This window comes from Rana temporaria, chromosome 1 (assembly GCF_905171775.1).
Source record: "Rana temporaria chromosome 1, aRanTem1.1, whole genome shotgun sequence".
Classification (NCBI taxonomy): Eukaryota; Metazoa; Chordata; class Amphibia; order Anura; family Ranidae; genus Rana; species Rana temporaria.
The window spans coordinates 172516226-172534226 of NC_053489.1; positions in this window are offsets into that span (position 1 = coordinate 172516226).

Here is an 18001-nt window from a genome sequence, read left to right on the forward strand (position 1 = left end):
CATGGTTTAACCCTTTGAACTGCTGTATTGCTTTAATGTTTTATTGCTTCCAATACAAGCTGGTTATTCCCTTTTAAGCAATTTTAAGAAAAACATACAAACACACACTTATCGCTTAATAAAATTGGATACTATAATACATTATCAACAATGGAAGACAATATCCTATAAAAAAATTATACTTTCCAATTCTTTTCCTTAGTCTATCAAATCGATTTTCATCACTAACATATAAAACATTCCTACACCAACACATTCTATTTTTTACTCTATGAAACCATCATACGTTGGTTATTCCCTTTTATGGCAGTTGGTGGGTATCTTTTTTCTGTAAGTGGAAAAGAGAACGTGCGGCGCTCAAATTATTACTCTCGGTATGCTCAAAAGATATAAGTGTACATATAACCTCCGTGTTATACTTAATAAATAAATTAAATTGCACACATAATATGAAAACTATGCAAATGATTGATCAAAGTGATAATATAACGCAATCATTGACTGAACAAAATTGTGTTATTCAAAATTTGGACATGATCCAAAGTAATATATGTAGGTTGAAAATGTACCAAATGAATATAGTGAATAAATAACCAATAGTATATAAATAAATATAATAAATACAAAGTGAAGCACCAAAGATGGAAATAAACCAAAAAAGTGCTAGTGAACAAATAAAATATAAAGTCCAAAATTGATCCACTGTGATAAAAGTGACTCTGTATATAGTCGTCTGTAGGCAATCCATCACCATGAAGATCACAGGCTTACCAGACAAGATGGCCAGCAGGGCATATGCCTGAAGGATCGAATGAGCTTGTTGGTGTAACACACCCAGGGAGAGGTACAGCAAGCACAGCTTCCAATGGGGCCAGGCAGTGAGACCAGGCGAAGATATTCCACTATATTGAAATCAATGGGTATCCACCATAGGTTTAAGCAACATTACTTCATACACAATCCTCCCAGTTTAACATATGTTAAGGAGAGAAATTGGGCCACATAGTATAATTCCGTTTAAAAAGTGGTAATTTATTAAATAAAATATAAAATGGTCACTCACATTTGAAAAGACAAGTAAAAGCAAATAGGCCAAGGTATTTTGGTGGCGTCAGCAGGGGTGGGGCTCTGTTTAGGGCCAAGAAAAAGACAGAGGACACAAATCTATCAGCAGCTCCTTTGGGCGTAGTGCTACACAATTTTAATCTATTCATTTCCATAAAAATACCCCTGAGGGTGTATATATATATATATATATATATATATATATATATATATATTATACAGTACACACACTATATATAGGAATCAGTTTCCAGCATCAAAATGTGGTCAAATGTGGCTAATGATTTTTCTTTTTTGACGATTGTCTATGGATAACTGCATATTGGTCTGATTAAATATAGAACATTATATTCCCTAATATAACACTTTAATTTACCTTTACACAGTTGAATTCGTTGTAGTTTTAATGAGCCTGGAACAGGATTCTGATTTATCAGTGGTATTGTACTGCAGTTATTCTTTATTCTTAGCACATCCCAATTCATCACCCATCTATTTCATAGTGTATGTGATACTATATATAAATTTTGACTAAAATCAGGTCAACTACCAAGCAGAGACAATACACTGTAATGTAGATGTTTTCTTTTGCATTTTCTTTACATGAGACGCCTAGCACCCTCTGAGGTACATTACATCTCACAGCTTTATTGTAAATGTTGATGAGGGCGGAGGGCTAATCGCTTTAAAATACGGCCTCCTGGTGTTCCCTGACATTTAAACTGTCATATACATTCACCCCTATTCAGCTTAAGGCTCAGAATATAGGACTTAGGCAGAGCCCTACTGTCCCTGTTACCCATATATCACTCTACATCTATGTGAGATTAATTACACACAGAAGAGCCTAGTTTTATCTGTAATGATGAATATGTTGCAATAAATACTGTGCATGAATTAAATCAATTATAGATGATGTTGGATTCTCAGATTTTCATACAAGAAGTTAATTTGCTAAGAAATTATAATATATTCCTGAAACTGTGTCTGCTGTGTTCTGCTTCTATCTGAATTGTTGTTAATTATGCCCAACAGATTTTATAAGGCATGGAGCAGCATCAAAATTTTATTTTATGTAGATTCTCAATAAATGGTTTGACATGCACAATCTATGTTAAAAAATATTATGTTTCTCATACTATTAGTTTTTTAGAATCTTAAGTCTCTTTCCTGTCCATCAGATGACATATTTTCTGTATATTAATTTCAGCATGAATGAATATCCTGATATATGAATTCCATCAGGATAAATTACTCACTGACTTATTATAACTCTATAAATGTAATACTGGCATTTCTGTACAAGTTCCAAATTTCACTTATGTAGGAGAGCTAAGTCACACATCTGTTTCCTCACTACCGATAGGGACCTAACTCGCCAATCAGATTATCCACAAAGGTAACTGTTGTCATCAGTGTCAAGATTAAACCAGGAGCACAATAAGGACTGTCAGAGTGAATTTCAAACTCACTGATGTATGTAATCAGCCATTATAGTGCTATGGTTGGGTGCTTACATCATGGCACTTTAAAAGTGAATACAGAATAACATACTATTACACTCATATGTAAACAGAGATCACGGTCTCAATATTTTCTAGGATCTCTGAATGGGCATCCGGCTTAAACAATCCTGTTATAAAGAATACATAGTGGTCATGCATATATTTTCATTCTTTATTCACTGTGGGTGGGAGTAAAAAATTAGAAATAACAACCTGGCAGGTGGAACTCTAATCTCTTTTTTCTTGTTTCCCAGGCTATTCCTTATCTGCTTTGTTGAGAAAAGTCTGTGTATAGAGTTTATTTTCAAAATATAAGTTCACCTTTTGGAACACGTTACACGTTACACCCATATTTACATGTTCCAGCAGTTGCTCCTCCCCCTCTCACAGGTACTAGTTAAAAATTATGCAGGCGTGTGGGGCTCTTTCTACGAGGCTGCGTCGTTCATTCACAGTTTCCTGTGAATGCGTGAACTACAACTATCATCAGCCATTGCGGCTGATGCTTTTTAGTTCTGAATGGACCACAAGGTCACTGATAAGCGGCCTCATAGTTCATTCACAAGCCCTGTAGCTTGTAAACAGTCAGACTGTATGCAAGTACGGGCTGAAAGCTGCAGGGAATTTTTTCAGGAGTCTGGCAGTGCAATGCTTTCCAGGCTCCTTAGGGAAAAAATAATAAATGCACATTTTTTTTTTTATCCTTAAAAAATATGTGTATCTAGCGCCCTTTAGTCAGGGAGCTCATCGCCAAATTCCTTATCAGGTGTATCTACCATATTTAATTACTAGGGATCCATTGACTTCTTACTAAGTTTGGCCTGGTTGTACTTTCCTCTTCTACCACCAGGTGGCTGGGCACTTGGAAGAGGTCAGAGATTCTTCTACATGTATTTATTTATTTTTCTGAAAAGGTGAACGTATCCTTTAATTCAGGCACTTCTCCTTATAGTCCATCCCCTAACCAACCCACTTATACTAACTACTGTATTTATCGGCGTATAACACGCACAGGCATATAACACGCACCCTAACTTTAAGAGGGAAGTTTCAAGAAAAAAAACTTTCCACAGCCCCCTGTGTATAACACGCAGGCACAGTTTACCCTCTATGTTCAGGGTAAAAAAGTGAGTGTTATACGCCAATAAATACAGTATATATTCTTGATAGACTCAGAATGATGTTTGGCTATAGACAAAAGCAATCTATAAAAATGGAATGAACAGTCTGAATATAATTTTACATTTTGCCTAGAATATGATAGATTCACAAAATGTGAGACACAATTTATACAAAATATATAAATGTAGCGCTGAAGTGCAACTAATAAAGAGTACACCAAACCAAATACAATGTACATATATAGGTGATTAAATATTGAAAAGTGCACCAAACTGAATAAAATGTACATAAATAAGTGAATATATGTCCAAAAAAATCTGTATAGATACAGTCTTTGTGACAAGTGATATTTCAAAAAATGAATGAAAAGTGCTCCCTTGATCCAATCGTGAAAACACCAGGATAGGAGAAAAAGCCGTCACCAACTGAAGAGAGGCTTACCGGACAGATTGAACCCTAAAGAACATATGTTCACAGGGTCAATCAAGCATATGTGAATCTGATAGACCAATCGAATGCTGCAGCTCTAAAACGGCCTCCGAGGACTCCAAATGGCAGTAACCAAAAGTGAATGATATACGCATATGTAGAATGACTCAGCAGACGGTCAAAGGACAAGGCAAATCAGAAAAAAACAGGTGACCATATACGTAACAATCTGATCAAAAGTGAAATAGTCCCATATATATGTGTGAGGGTGGTTCCTTATGATACATTCATAGCTCGTGACTGTGTTCAAATATTCCCCTCAGTTGAAAAACAACACATCTTCAGACGGAAAGACAAAACCTCTTCTCATGGACATTCCTTGGTAAGTTAAAAGATAAATACTCTTACCGGCTCCCGTTGACCCACATCTCACCATACGGTGGGTAGGTCTCCAAGGCTTATGTGGGCTCAGATACCCTCCAACAGCACCGATGAAGGAAAGAATCCTGATTCAGATGTTCCGGAAGGAGCTGAAAGTACTGGCCTCAGGAGCGTCCGTGAGATGGTGTGGAGTGAACACTCCAAATTTCAGAGGGAAAAAAGGGAAAAAGAACACCTCCTCATAGTGTAGAAAATTTAATAAAATCTCTCAAGAATTATAAAAATGTTTCACAGCAGGGAGAGAATCCAAACGGTACAAATGTATGTATAAAAATCCCGAAAGATAAAAAGTTCCACACTTGGATCACCACAGCAGGTCAAATCACCACAGCAAATCGAGAAAATCAAAGATCAATAGCGCAGTGGAAATGATTGGAGTCCAATAAAAGGGCCCAATCAGAACAATTGTTCAACAAGGAGGATTTTGGAAAGGTTTTGTTGAACTGTTTGTTAAACTATTAAGACTGATTAATGAATGAGTTCACGTCCCATGGCATGCATGGACGACAGGTAGGCAATTATGGGGGTTATTTATAGGCGTAGGGAGGTGAGGGAGTCCAGTTCCATGCCCCAGTAGAAGTCTGTGAGGACGAAACCGGTCGGGTACACTGGACTCCAATCATTTCCACTGCGCTATTGATCTTTGATTTTCTCGATTTGCTGTGGTGATTTGACCTGCTGTGGTGATCCAAGTGTGGAACTTTTTATCTTTCGCGATTTTTATACATACATTTGTACCGTTTGGATTCTCTCCCTGCTGTGAAACATTTTTATAATTCTTGAGAGATTTTATTAAATTTTCTACACTATGAGGAGGTGTTCTTTTTCCCTTTTTTCCCTCTGAAATTTGGAGTGTTCATTCCACACCATCTCACGGACGCTCCTGGGGCCAGTACTTCCATCTCCTTCCGGAACATCAGAATCAGGATTTCTCCCTTCATCGGTGCGGTTGGAGGGTATCTGAGCCCATATAAGCCTTGGAGACCTACCCACCGTATGGTGAGATGTGGGTCAACGGGAGCCGGTAAGAGTATTTATCTTTTAACTTACCAAGGAATGTCCATGAGAAGAGGTTTTGTCTTTCCGTGTGAAGATGTGTTGTTTTTCAACTGAGGGGAATATTTGAACACAGTCACGAGCTATGAATGTATCATAAGGAACCACCCTCACACATATATATGGGACTATTTCACTTGTGTGCCAATTAATTATATCTGTGGCCACACAGATTTACAGGACTTGTTAATTGTTTTTGTTTCACCTTTGAATTTTCACCTATTCATATTTAGCCTTGAACAGTATTTATTTTTGTTTGTGGTATATATGATCCTTCCCTCCACTGTGTGCCCAGCTAAGTTCTTGGACATATCTCCCTATAGGGTGTTTGTCCATTTGGGGCCACTCTGTGGATATATTTCTCACATAGGTTGGCGCTACATTTTTTGTTTTCACTTTTGCACAATTATCCATTGGTATGTTGGCCGCCTACAACCACTGATCTATTTTTCACTTATAATTTTTGAGTAGCGCAATATTACTTTATATAATCTGATCAAAAGACTCTTCACAGAAATCGTACAATGAGATCGCATCTGTAACAAACCTAATGCAACAGCTGTTCCCTTAGTAGTGCTCAGTGTTCTGAAAATCCCAACATTTCTGCTACTTTCCACCATTATTATTAATACTAACAAATGGGACTTTACAGGTACATGCATGCATTACATACATGTGCTTCCTAAGGCTGGTGTAGTTTTTGCATTGCAAATTAATCCTATTTCAGCTAACAGATAATCAAATTTCTACATCATAAATATACATTTTCCCAAGGCAGATACTGAGTCCTTAATTTTTGGGTTAAAGGTATAGTATCTCTACGCATTTCATGAACAACGTTGTGTTTTTTCAGGGGTTGGGCTTGGTCCCTTAGTTCCAGTGAATGAACTCTTAAAACACCAGCATACCAAGACATTTTAAACAATTTCATGCTCCCAACTTTGTGGGAACAGATAGGCAATGGCCCCTACCTGTTCCAACGTGACGGCGCACCAGTGCACAGACAAGGTCCATAAAGACATGAATGAGTGAGTTTGGTGTGGAGGGACATTACTGGCCTGCACAGAGTCCTGACCTCAACCCGATAGAACACCTTTGGGATGAATTAGCGTGGAGACTGAGAACCAGGACTTCTCGTCCACATTAGTGCCTGATCTCACATTCCCATAGACACACTCCTAAACCTTGTGGACAGCCTTCCCAGAAGAGTTGAAGATGTTTTAGCCGCAAAGGCTTAGACAACTCAATTTTGAACCCCTACGGACTAAGACTGGAATGCCATTAAAGTTCATGTGCGTGTAAAGGCTGACGTCCCAATACTTTCGGCAATATAGTGTATCCGTATCTCTCTTGTGGTATATTGGTAGACATTTAGCTATTCTGGAAACCAGATACGCTTAACCACTTGCCGACCGCCGCATGTATATGTACGTCCACAGAATGGCACGTACAGGCATATGGGCGTACATGTACGTCCCCGCCTTTCCGCGGGTCGGGTGTCCGATCGGGACCCCCCCCCCCCGCTACATGCGGCGGTCGGATACCCGCGGGGAGCGATCCAGGACGACGGCGCGATCGCTCCCCGGAGCTGAAGAACAGGGAGAGCCGTATGTAAACACGGCTTCCCCGTGCTTCACTGTGGCGGCGTATCAATCAAGTGATCCCTTTTATAGGGAGACTCGATCAATGACGTCAGTCCTACAGCCACACCCCCCTACAGTTGTAAACACACACTAGGTGAACCCTAACTCCTACAGCGCCCCCTGTGGTTAACTCCCAAACTGCAACTGTCATTTTCACAGTAAACAATGCAATTTAAATGCATGTTTTGCTGTGAAAATGACAATGGTCCCAAAAATGTGTCAAAATTGGCCGAAGTGTCCGCCATAATGTCGCAGTCACGAAAAAAATCACTGATTGCCGCCATTAGTAGTAAACAAAAAAGAATTAATAAAAATGCAATAAAACTATCCCCTATTTTGTAAACGCTATAAATTTTGCGCAAACCATTCGATAAACGCTTATTGCGATTTTTTTTTACCAAAAATAGGTAGAAGAATACGTATCAGCCTAAACTGAGGAAAAAATAATTTTTATATATGTTTTTGGGGGATATTTATTATAGCAAAAAGTAAAAAAATATTGCATTTTTTTCAAAATTGTCGCTCTATTTTTGTTTATAGCGCAAAAAATAAAAACCGCAGAGGTGATCAAATACCACCAAAAGAAAGCTCTATTTGTGGGGAAAAAAGGACGCCAATTTTGTTTGGGTGCCACGTCGCACGACCGCGCAATTGTCTGTTAAAGCGACGTAGTGCCGAATCGCAAAACCTGGCCTGGGCATTTAGCTGCAAAATGGTCCGGGGCTTAAGTGGTTAAATTAGGCTAAGATACGAGCGGCGTAAGTCTCCTACGTTGTCGTATCTTAGGGTGTATATTTACGCTGGCCGCTAGGTGGCGTTTCCGTTGTTTGCAGCGTCGAATATGCAAATGAGCAAGATACGCCGATTCCCGAACGTACGTGTGCCCGTCGCAATTAGTTACGCCGTTTATGTTATAGATACGCCGGCGTAAAGATAAAGCTGCTCCCTTGGTGGCGCAGCCCATGCAAGGTATGGACGTCGGAACAGGCCTATCTTTTTACGTTGTTTGAGTAAGTCGTACGCGAATAGGGCTGGATGTAATTTACGTTCACGTTGAAACGGCGTACTTTGGAGCTATGCACACTGGGATATGTCCACGGACGGCGCATGCGCCGTTCGTAGAAAACGTCAATCACGTCAGGTCACAAATCATTTACATAAAACACGCCCCCCTGTTCCTCATTTGAATTAGGCGCGCTTAGGCCGGCCCATTTACGCTACGCTGCCGTAACTTAGGAGGCAAGTGCTTTGTGAACACAGCACTTGCCTCTCTGACTTACGGCGGCGTAGCGTATATGCGATACACTACGCCGGCTCACAGTTAATCCATTCTCTCTGAATCTAGCTAATAGAATGCATCTACTAACAATGTGAATTTGTAGGGCCAGATTCACAGAAGAAGTACGCCGGAGTATCTACTGATACTCCGGCGTACTTTCAAATTTGCTGCGTCGTATCTTTAGTTTGAATCCTCAAACCAAGATACGACGGCTTCTGGCTTCGATCCGACACGCGTACGGCTTCGTACGCCTTAGGATCGTAGGTGTAATACTTCGGCGCCCGCTGGGTGGAGTTTGCGTCATTTTCCGCGTCGGGTATGCTAATTAGCTTTTTACGGCGATTCACGAAGGTACGCGCGGCCGTCGCATTCTCTTACGTCGTCGCTAGTCGGCTTTTCCCGGCGTATAGTTAAAGCTTCTATTTCTTGGCCTATATGTAGACTTGCCATGTTAAAGTATGGCCGTCTTTCCCGCGTCGAATTTAAAAATATTTTTTTTTTGCGTAAGTCGTCCGTGAATAGGAAAGGACGTAACTCACTTCGACGTTCAAAAAATTACGTCGGTGCGACGTCATTTCGCGCAAAGCACAGGAGGAAATTTCAAAACGGAGCATGCGCAGTAGGTTCGGTGCGGGAACGCGCCTAATTTAAATGATCCACGCCCCATTTGAATTAGGCGGCCTTGCGCCAGAGGGATTTACGCTACGCCGCCGCAACTTTACAGGCAAGTGCTTTGTGAGTCAAGCACATGCCCGTAAAACTTGCGGCGGTGTAACGTAAATGTGATACGTTACGCCGCCGCAGATGTCTCTGAATCTGGCCCGTAATGATTAGATCTGTCTCGTGTAAGGTTAAAGGGCATATTTTCTTATTGTGCTTACATTGAGTGTTTAACCACTTCCATACCAGGTACTTACGCAGCTTCCCGCCCAAGCCAATTTTCAGCTTTCAGCACTGTCGCACTTTGAATGGCAATTGCGCGGTCATGCTACACTGTACCCAAACAAAATTGGCGTCCTTTTTTCCCCACAAATAGAGCTTTCTTTTGGTGGTATTTGATCACCTCTGCGATTTTTTTTTTTTTGCGCAACAACTAAAAAAAGGCTGAAAATTTGGAAAAAAAATTACGTTTTTATTTTTTTCTGTTAATTTTTTTGTAAATAAGTTTTCTCTTTCAATTACGGGCACTGATATGGCGGCACTAATGGGCACCGATGAGATGGCACTGATGGACATCGATGAGGTAGTACTGACGGGCACAGATGAGGTGGCACTGATTGGTGGCGCTGGTATGCGACACTGATGAATTATAAACAGAGAAAAAAGCCGCGCCCCAACTATCACTCAGTGACGTCACCACGCAAGGAGCAGGGCTCCATGTTATGCCGGCCGGCAACTTTGTCTGAACTTTTTATCGCTCGATGTGAGTACTTTTATCTTTTTAAATTAAAGTCACCATCTCAGAGTTACGCTATGTGCGGTTTTTTCTTTATTTAAACGGGGGAGTTGGAAACCGAGCACCTAAGGGAAGGAGGACTTTTACACCACAAGGAGCCAAGGACCTAGGCTGGGTTATAGCCATCTGCCTGCTACCTGTTCTCTTCTGGTAAGGAGCCATTCAGGCTGGTGGAGGGTCACCTACGGTTAGACTCACGGGGTGGTGTGAATTGCATGCACTAACCGATTCCAGGGAGCCACGCAAAGAGGTGTAAGGACCCCCTACCACAAGGGGAAAGGCCTGGGCTGGGTCATAGCCAAAACGCCTTAAACATTTACCTTCTGGTAAGCGGCCACTGCTATTGGTGATGGGTTATGTATGCACAATCATGGATAATTGTCACTAGGTGGTGTGGACCTTAAATACCATTGCTAGAAATTGTCCCAGTATCACGCTATGTGCGCTCTCTGTTTTATTTTCATATAACACGGTGGAGAGGAGGACAAGTGTCTCAGAGGACGGAGGATTTCCTGGTAAAACCTCAGGGACAAAAGGCCTAGGCTGGGTTATAGCCATCTGCCTTAACCACTTGCCTTCTGGTAAGCGGCTTTTTTTGTCACATATCCGGGTCATTCTGTGTGTGATGTTTTTGGGTTGCGGATTGAAGGAGCCATCATAGTTAAGAACAATCCGGATCTATTTTTTGTATTTCTTTCAATACGGAAGCAATATACTCTCAAAGACTGTGCATGTTTATGGACTACTAGTTGGGGCGCGGCTTTTTTCTCGGTTTATAATTCTTTTGTGTTTCACACGCCAGCTGCTGCCTGGGGTTGGGGGTGGGGGTCTTCTAGCGCGGTTTTTTGTTGTTTATTATGCGACACTGATGGGCACACATAGGCGGCACTGATGGGCACACATAGGCGGCACTGATGGGCACACATAGGCGGCACTGATGGGCACACATAGGCGGCACTGATGGGCACACATAGGCGGCACTGATGGGCACTCATGGGCGGCACTGGGCACTCATAGGCGGCACAGATGGGCACTCATGGGCGGCACTGATGGATACTTATGGGTGGCACAGATGGGCACTGCTAGGTGGGCACTGGGCATGGATGGGCACTGTGGGGTGGCGCTGATGGACACTGGGGTGGCGCTGATGGACACTGGGGTGGCAGCACTGATTGTTGCCAGTCAGTGCCCATTTGTGGGCACTGACTGGCATCTTTTTTCTTTATGTTTTTTTTTTTTATTTATTTTTTAGACTTTTTTTTTTTTTTGGCTTTTTTTTTTTTTTTTTTTGCCCACCCTGGTGCTCCAGGGTGGGCATCCCTGGTGGTCCAGTGTGGCGATCCGAGGGGGGGCTGCGCTGATAAACAATCAGCGCTAACCCCCCCTGTCAGGAGAGCCGCCGATCGGCTATCCTCTACTCGCGTCTGTCAGACGCGAGTGAGGAAGAGCCATCGGCGGCTCTTCCTGTTTACATCGTGATCAGCCGTGGTTGGACACGGCTGATCACGTGGTAAAGAGTCTCCGCCGGAGGCTCTTTACCGAGATCGGAGATGCAGGGTGTCAGACTGACACCCCGCATCACCGATCGCCGCGATGCGCGCCCCCGGCATGAAATCCTGCAGGACGTTCTAGAACGTCCTGTCAGGATTTCATAACCACTTCCCGGACGTAAATCGGCCATAAGCCGGGCGGGAAGTGGTTAAAGCGGGGGTTCACCCTATCGACCAAAAAAAAAAATATTTTTTTTCTTTTACCTTAAAATCAGGCATTGTAGCGCGAGCTACAGTATGCCTGTCCCGAATTTTTTACCCCCGGACTCACCTTGTAGTCGTAGATCGAAGATACCGGGGAATGGGCGTGCCTATGGAGACGGAGGATAATTGACGGCCGGCTCTGGCGCGTCACGCTTCTCCGGAAATAGCCGAAATAGGCTTGGTCTTCACGACGCGTGCGCATAGCCTGTGCGCAGGCGCCGTGAAGAGCCGAGACCTACTCCGGCTGTCTTCGGGGAGAGTGACGTGCCAGGGCCGGCCGTCAATCATCCTCCCTCTCCATAGGCACGCCCATTCCCCGCGGGAGCCGAAATCTACGATGTCGGATTACAAGGTGAGTCCGGGGTTAAAAAAATCGGGACAGGCATACTGTAGCTCGCGCTACAATGCCTGTCTCGATGGTAAAATGTGTCAGGGGGGGGGGTGAACTACCGCTTTAAGTTACAAATATTGGTAAAAGTGTTTTTTTTAGGGATATGAAGTTCATTGTGGTGTTATTGAAAAGACTTCAAGATATTTTGAGTGCATTATGCGATAAAGGAGTACAGGTGTTTTAATCAGTGTAACATAGCATGCTTTTCATTCTTTTGTTGTTGTTTTTTTGTACAAGGAGTAAGCTTGAACAAAAAGTGAGCAGTAGATTTGTTTCAAGGGAAGAGGCTAAACACTCCATCTGATGTATGCATAGCATGTGGGCATGCGTGGGATCTGCATTATCAATGCTGGCTCTGGCAGCTAAATGTTGCAGCTGTGCAGCTAAATAGTATAGCCATGAATTTGGAGGTGCCAGCCCTCCCTCATCAGTAGGTCATTACAAGTGCTCTAATTTAATTATAGCTTGGTCTTTTATCCAGATTACTTCACAAAACAAAGGGCCAGATCCACAAAAGGGATACGACGGCGTATCTACTGATACGCCGTCGTATCCCTGTTTCTATCTTTGGAACTGATCCACAGAATCAGTTTCCAATAGATAGACAGAAGATCCGACATGTGTAAGGGACTTACACTGCCGGATCTTAGGATGCAGTACCTCGGCCGCCGCTGGGGGCATTTCTCGTCGAAATGCCGCTTTGGGTATGCAAATTAGCACTTACGGAGATCCACAAAGCTTTTACGCTTCGTTTTTTCTCCGTAAGTATTAGTTTGCAAACGCAAAATTAGGGCTGCTTTTACAAGGCCTAAACTGTTTACACCTTGTAAAAGTAGACCCTTCTATCCCGCGTCGCCGTCTTTTTTTTTCAAATTTTTTTTTTTTCCCGCCGCAACTCGTATTTTTTTTTTACGCCCGTCGCGATTCTCAAAACCCGGCGCAATGTAAAACCGCGCAAAGCACGTCGGGAAAATGACGTCGTGAGCATGCGCAGTACGTCCGGCGCGGGAGCGCGCCTAATTTAAATGGGACTCGCCCCATTTGAATAGGAACGCCTTGCGCCGGCCGGATTTAAGTTACACAGCCGAAAATTTCTAGGTAAGTGCTTTGTGGATCGGGCACTTAGGTAGAAATTTTGCGGCGGTGTAACTTAAATGGGAATATTTAAGTTACGGCGGCTGTCTGTGGATCTGGCCCAAAGTATCTATAGCTTTAAACCACTGTGTAGCCATTTAATGGTATAATGGAGATATAGAGGATTTGAGGCATCCAAAATTTTAAATTTTATGAGGTTCACACGTCCGACAGACAGCAGCAGACGGCACCAACCTTTACTCTGCTCTATGATTTTGTTAATTAAGGAAAGATGGTTAAGTTATAAATCTTTTTTGGGCTATGCAGAAATATTATTCCAGGCCATGGTATCAATTGGTGGAGAAGAACTGCAGGAAGCTGACACATGTAGGTACTGGCTCCTACAGGGCGTCTAAGGCCCCGTACACACGAGAGGATCCATCCGCTGGAATTGATCCGCGGACCGGCTCCAGCGGATAGATCCCCTGGTGTGTACAATCCAGCGGATCTGTTTCCGCGAATGTTTATCCCCTGGGATGGATTTCAAGCGGATAGAAATTTTAAGACATGCTTTCAAATCTATCCGCTTGAATCCATCCCAACGGATTGATCCGCTGGTCTGTACAGACTCACCGGATCAATCCGTCCGAATGGATCCCCCGCATGCGTCGTAATGATTCGACGCATGCGTGGAATTCCTTTTATGACATCATCGCGGCGACGTCGCGACACGTCATCGCGAGGGGATTTTGGCGCGGATTTCGATCCGATGGTGAGTACACTCCATCAGATCCAAATCCTCGCAAATCCTCAAAAGGATTTATCCGCGGAAACGGTCCGGTGGACCGTATCCGCGGATAAATCCTCTCGTGTGTACTAGGCCTAAGGGAAGTAAAGTTGACACTGTTTCTTTCCAAATCTGAACAGTAATAAATTAAAGTAAAAAGGTTTTCAGTTGAGTTAGTAGTGTCTCCTAAATACAGTAGTACATCATCTAAATCTAACACGCTATTTTCTTTACATGAACCCTGTAAAAATATTGGAATTTCTACTCATTATTGTTATAGGCTCCAGTTCTAGTGCAAATTATAGAAGTGATATGAGACACCCTGCTGAGTACCTGTAGTAAGGCATAAAGGGTCAGACTGTTTACTATTTACACTCAATTGGACAAATGGTAAAGATAAAGAGAATGTAAAAGCATTTTTCAAAGTTCAGGTCCAGTCTGAAATGGGCAAAGATCTCCCATACATATGACCATTCGACACTGTTGAATTATCTGGGGCAGTCTGCTTATCGAGAAATACTCTTTTAATATTAATTGATGTTAACCTGCCTTGAATGAATCAAGATTGATTGGTTTAGTAAGCAATATAGCAGAATTTATTAGCTATGACCTTTACTAGTAATGTAGTATCAGTAGGGAGCAGGATTATATGCAGGGCCGGCCCTACCATGGGACCCGTTGGTACCATTGTACCAGGCGGCACTTTCAGGGGGGCAGCAAATTGTCCCATTCCACCAGCTCCGCTCTCCGCTCCACTTTGGGGCTAATTGCCGCCCACCGGCTCCTCCCGTTCCCCGCTCCACTGTGGGGCTAATTGCCGAACGCCCGCCCACTCTGCTCCCCGCTCCACTGTTGGGTTAAATGCCCCCTGCCCGCTCCTCCCGTTCCGCTCCCCTGCTCTACCTGTTCTGCCCGCACCACCGGGCCCAGACGAATGGAGCTGGCGGGACAGTCGGCAGGTAATCGGCTTGCTGGCCAATCAGCAGGTGGGGGAGCAGAGAGATGACACTGCCTGTCCTGCATCACTGCAGTTCCGCCCTCACTGTGCGGGCAGCAGAGAGATTACATTATCTCTCTGCTGCCTGCTTTACTCTGGGACACAGCAAGTGTGACAGGTGACATCATGGCAAGTGACAATCTGCAATGTGTGGCAGGTGACATGGCAAATGACAATCTGCAATGTGTGGCAAGTGACATGGCAAGTGACAGTCCGCAATGCGTGGCAGGTGACATTGTGGCAAGTGACAATCTGCAACGTGTGGCAGGTGATGTGACAAGTGACAATATGCAACAAGTGGCAGGTGACGTTGTGGCAAGTGACAATCCGCAATGTGTGGCAGGTGGCGTCGTGGCAAGTGACATTCTGCAATGGGTGGCAAGTGACAATCCGCAATGAGTGACGTTGTGGCAAGTGACAATCCGCAATGTGTGGCAAGTGACAATCCGCATCTGATGACAGGTGACGCGGCAAGTGACAATCCGCATCTAAAGGCAGGTGACGTTGGCAAGTGACACACTCGGGGCTCCCACTGATTCTGCATTATGGTGAGTTGAACTTTTTTATTTTATATAACAATGTAATAATAGAAATTATGCACTTCAAGCATTTTTTTTTTTTACTAATAATGGCAGTGATCTGCGATTTTTAGTGAGACTGACATTGCGGTGGACATATTTTTGGGACCATTGACATCTATACAGCGATCTGTGCTATAAAAATGCACTGATTACTGTGTAAATGTCACTGTCAGGGAAGGGGTTTAATGTGTTCCCTGGGAGGTGTTTCTAACTGGGGGGGGGGGGTGGGACTGACTGGAGGAGGAGAGAGATTTCTGTTCCTAATCACTAGGAACAGCAGATCTCTCTCCTCCCCTGTCAGAATGGGGATCTATCCATGACCCTCCCTCTCTATATTCCTATACATGAATAGAGCCATAACATGTCCTACATGTAAACAACCATAACAGGTCCTCTTTATACTCCTATATACATGTATAGAGCCATGACAGGTCCACTTTAGTTATCGTGATGTAAAATAATGGATGTGGGGGCATTTTGGTGGGCGTAATTTTTTTTGGGGGGGGCAGCATTTTATTCTTGGTACCAGGCAGCACAATGTCTTGGGCCGGCACTGATTATATGAGTCTGGTTTAGTGGCGTCTTTGCCTGGTTTAGGGATCACAATTATAGTGGCTATGAAGATGAAGTCTGGGATTTTCTCAACATTAAATACTGCATGAAGAGATGTTTTATGGTTTCTAATATATATTTTGGCTGGTATGCCATCAGTACCCAGGACCTTGTTAGTAGGCAATGAGTTCATGGCTTCTGTTAGTTCTGCTAGAGTTATATGAGCATGTAGGGTGGCCTGCTCATAGTTACATAGTTACATAGCTACATAGTTAGTCAGGTTGAAAAAAGACCATCCAGTTCAACCATAAAAAAACAAACAAAAATTAAATAATATCATACAATCCCATATACCCAATCTAAACCCACAGTTGATCCAGAGGAAGGCGAAAAACCCCAGCAGAGCATGATCCAATTTGCTAAAGCAGGGGAAAAAATTCCTTCCTGATCCCCCGAGAGGCAATTTTCCCTGCTCATGTGTGCTAAATTGATAAAAAATGGACTAACTGTAAAAATGTTAGAATACTTTAGTGTTTATAGTGTGTCTTGGAACTGAATAATTGATAGGTGTGAAATTAGTTAGAATGTCTGCAGGACATGTATGTCTTGTCCTGTGGCAGTGCTCATATGACCAATGAAAGTGACTACACACACCTTTATATAACTTTTCCAGCATCCCTGGTGCCCCATTGCTTGGAGGGCTGTAATATGCGCTTGTCTTGGAACTTTAACAAGGCTGATAACTCTGTCAATTATGTGATAGCTCTTGGTGCCTAAGTGGCCAATTGCCAAAACCAGTACTGCTACATGGAAGGAAGGGAAGTGCGTCACATGCTTCTTCATACCTAGATTTAAAGGGAATTTCTCTTTCCTCCTGATGATTGAGTGGCAGGGTAGCAAAGGGTAAGTAAGTATAAAGTTCTGTAGTATCTGTCATTAAAATGAACCTTTGCTTTGCCCTGCATGGACAAACAAAGACTTACTTGAAGGTGCTCACACGTCTTCAACGTGACCTCTTAGGCCCCGTACACACGACCGGATCTATCCGCTGGGATTGATCCGTGGATCAGTTCCAGCAGATAGATCCGGTCGTGTGTAGGCCCGAGCGGACATTTTCCAGCGGATAAAAATCCAGCCGACGGATTTTCAGCGGATAAAAATTTCTTAGCATGCTAAGAAATCTATCCGCTGGAATCCTGTCCGCCGGACTTATCCGGTCGTCTGTACAGACTCACCGCATAAGTCCGTCCGATCCCATCCCTCGCATGCGTCGTAATGATTCAACGCATGCGTGGAAGTATGTACCTTCCAGGGTCGCGCTCATCGTCGCGTCATCGTCGCGGCGACGGCGCGGCCACGTCACCGCGGATGTATTCCGCGGGGATTTTGATCTGATGGTGTGTACAGCCATCAGATCAAAATCCGCCAGAGGATTTATAGGATTTATAGTGTATCTTAGACCACGCTGCGCCCGGTGGAAGATTACACGAAGGTACGTGGATCTGCCCCATTGTCTTTATTAGACCTCTTTGCAGAGGCCGACCCTTTTAGCACTCACCTGTGGTTTATATATAGGGTAGGCAGCGCCATCACGCCTTCCCTTTTACCTTTTTATATTTTTGCACACCCCAGTGGGCAGTGTATCTAGGGGGGCAGCTACCTTAATTATCATTTATTACTTATATTTATTATCACTTATATCCTAAGCGCAGGTTTTTTATCTTATATTACACTACAACTATATATAACTTTAACTCAAAGAAAATATTATATCACATAAGCTGGATAGTCCCTTAAAGGAAAGCAAAAAATACCATGGGTGTAAGACAGAGTCACGGTGCTAAGGGCCTTGGAGGCTCACTGATCGCT